General features: G+C 34.4%; 1 protein-coding gene across 2 annotated transcripts in view; it reads left to right on the forward strand.

The window, feature by feature from the left end:
- The window catches only part of LOC107728215 (BDNF/NT-3 growth factors receptor-like), a 48257-nt gene that overhangs the window by 23885 nt on the left and 20777 nt on the right, over positions 1–3595 (forward strand). The gene's annotated exons all lie outside the window — the stretch shown is intronic.

Below are 3595 nucleotides of genomic sequence, written 5' to 3' on the forward strand. Positions count from 1 at the left end.
AGGGGTCGCTGTTCAGCAAATGTTCGCGCGGGAGCGCGCACACGTTCGATTAGAAGCTGAACCGGAATGATCAGCGTCTGAGGAGCTGAGCGGTGCTGTAAAAGATGTTTCATGTCTTAATACTAGATAAAACGTCCATTGGACAAACTAGATATTGTCACGAGCAGCTAAATGCTTATATAGAAAAGAAATTAGATTAATGCTGCTGCTGTCTGCTAATATTTTAGCCTACTACTAAGAATGGTTTCCTAATGAGATGTTTAGAGAATATTATGTAGGCTATAACATATTCTGATTATCTGATAAATGTAGGTCTTTATTCTTATTACTGTTTACTTTAATTACCCAATAATGTTGGAGATCCCACAGTTTGCTCCTTACAAATGCATATGATGCAGTCACTGAATCTGACAAGTAAAAAATCATAGCTATCGAAATGTTACCACACTTTATTTCATAATAACTGACTATAAATGTTTAATAACGTGTGATGTGTGAGATTCTCTTCTTTCTGTTATATATAAATAAAGCATACTGATCAGATATGGATATATTTGTGTATAGGCTACAATAGGGTCTGGCAGGGTAAATTTTAAGCTATTGAAATGTGTGTTACTCCTCTTTATTTCATATAATGCTTAATAAAGTAACTCGTGATGTTTCAGCTTCTCTTCTATTTTTTACCTACCATTAATTGGCTTAATAATTTCCAAAAAGCAATAAGAGCTATACATTAAGCTTGTTTTTATATGAGCTTTTTGTTATTCATATCAGAAACCGCACTTAATTAAAAAGAATATGTTAATACGTGAAGGTATTATGTGGCATCAAGAGAAAGAGCAGAATTAAATTGCAACATTTATATGCCTGTTTTGAGGCTTACAGGTTTTTTCCCCTAATTGTCTTGTGCAGATTCAATGTAAAAAAAATGCAGATTGAGAAGGAATTCCTTTGCCTAACATGCATTTATCATGTTAATGTTCACCCCCCTCCACCCCAATATATATTTTTTTTAAAAGTGCAGTAATGCTGAAAAACGTAAACCTCTCAAATTGTATGTAGTTTATCAAGATTAAAGTAGCATTTGATTGTGAAATAGTATTGTAAACTCGTGTTGTAAAAAAAAACAAAAAAAAACAAAGTCATGTTTAAGGGACAGCCATGTATACAATTATAGCCCATGCATTCCTGTATTTGTTTTGTAAAAGGTTGATCTGTGAGCAGATATGACACCACTATAAGTTATTTACAGTTACATAAAAGTCTTATTTAGGTTATTTATTCATACACATTTTATCCTACTTTTTTTTTTTCAGATTATATAAAAACATTTGACCCCTACCTCAATCATAACTCATCTCTAACTATTCAACTACTCAACTTTTCTATTCCAGGAATACTCTTAGAAGGCAGTAAAACCTCATGAGAGAATCTCAGTAAAATATAATATTCATTTTTTATACAAATTCTTAGCAATATGCAAACATAAATGTAAAATAAAAATATGGTTTGATCAATAAGCCATGCACTCTTAAAAAAGGATGTGTTAATTTTTAATAAAAATGTTTTGTGTTGTTTTGTGTTAAATGTATTAAAAAGAAAAAAATGCAACACAATATGTTATTTATCAGCCAATCACATTGCTGCTTGCATCAATTCATGAGCCGTTACTCTGCTCAAGAGAAAGTTTCCTCACTTCAATAAACTATATGTGAGTTTGCTGTGTTTTTATTGCATACAATGAAAAAATTCAACAAACTTTCTGTGTTAGGAGGAATAACTCAAAATGTCTTGTCCTTATCTAGACATAGGTGTGTTAAGAAACATCACAACACTCATGTTTTTAAGTCAGTTTAATGTAATTTAAGTTGAAATGACATACAGCTAAGTTGATTGTATAGGCTACTTAAAATTCTAAGCAACTTTTTTTTCTTTTCTTTTTTTTAACAGTGGATAATTTCAGCAGTGTTGGATGTGCAACAAGAAACAAATGTTTAGAATGATAACCTAAAAAAAAAAAATCACAGAAATTAGCTTAGTGAGCTTTTTTTTCGGTAGTGATAATGTCTAATAATTGGTGACTGTTACTCAAAAGACAACAAGAATAAACCTATAGGAAAAAGGAGCAATACATCACTTGAATGAGTTTGAAGAACATAGACTTAAAGAGGGGTAACATTTTGGTAGCTATAATTTTGACCTATCATACCATACTATATCTCATAAATATGCTTTATAAAATAGAAAGAAGAGGAGCTCACACATCACATGAGCCACTTTATTAAACATTTATAGTCAGTTATTATAAAATTAAGAGTGGCAACATTTCTAGCTATGATAATTTTACTTGTCAGATTCAGTGACCCTAGCCAGCTCATGCATTTGTAAGGAGCAAACTGTGGGATCTCCAACATTACTGGGTAATTACTGTAAACAGTAATAAGAATAAAGACCTACATTTATCAGATAATCAGAATATGTTACACAATAAGCGCTAAAGAGGAGCTGAAACATCACAAGTTACTTTATTAAGCATTAGTCACCTGCGTGAAATAAAGAGGGGTAACACATTTCAATAGCTTAAAATTTAACCTGTCAGACCCTATTGTATCTATAAATATTAATATCTGATCAGTATGCTTTATTTATATATAACAGAAAGAAGAGAATCTCACACATAACACTTTATTAAAAATGTATAGTCAGTTATTATGAAATAAAGTGTGGTAACATTTCGATAGCTATGATTTTTTACTTGTCAGATTCAGTGACTGCATCATATGCATTTGTAAGGAGCAAACTGTGTAGAGTAGCGCTTGTTGTTAGTCGTTTCTCCAGACATGGTTTTATGTTTACGCAGCGCGATACGCAACGCAATGTATAGTCAGTTATTATGAAATAAAGTGTGGTAACATTTCGATAGCTATGATTTTTTACTTGTCAGATTCAGTGACTGCATCATATGCATTTGTAAGGAGCAAACTGTGGGATCTCCAACATTACTGGGTAATTAAAGTAAAAAGTAATAAGAATAAAGACCTACATTTATCAGATAATCAGAATATGTTACACAATAAGCGCTAAACATCTCATAAGGAAACAATTCTTAGTGGTAGCCTAAAATATTAGCAGAAAGCAGCAGCATTAATGTTTCATTTCTTTTCTATATAAGCATTTAGATGCTCGTGACAATATCTAGTTTGTTCAATGGGCGCTTTCTGTAGTATTAAGACATGGAACATCTTTTACAGCACCGCTCAGCTCCTCTGAGGCTGATCATTCCGGTTTAGCGTCTCATCTCCTGCGCGAACATTTGCTGAACAGCAACCCCTGGTCACAGTTTTCGCTAGGTCACCGATTTCGGCACAACACCGGTGGGCTGAGTGAGCTGCGGCCGGTGGGCTTGAGAACGGCGCGGCCGGCGGATTCGACGAAGGAGCGTCCGGTGGGCTTGCGGCAACCACATGTGACGACCCCGGGCTGGACTCTGCTTTGTCCACGGTGAAAGCCGATCCGGCGATCGACAGCGCGAAGTTGATGTATTTCCTCAGCGACCAGCACGGATCAGCTCCAGGCATGACGAAGCAGATATCGT

The sequence above is a fragment of the Sinocyclocheilus rhinocerous genome, unplaced genomic scaffold (genome assembly GCF_001515625.1).
Source record: "Sinocyclocheilus rhinocerous isolate Xijiao unplaced genomic scaffold, SAMN03320098_v1.1 scaffold847, whole genome shotgun sequence".
NCBI classification, from domain to species: Eukaryota; Metazoa; Chordata; class Actinopteri; order Cypriniformes; family Cyprinidae; genus Sinocyclocheilus; species Sinocyclocheilus rhinocerous.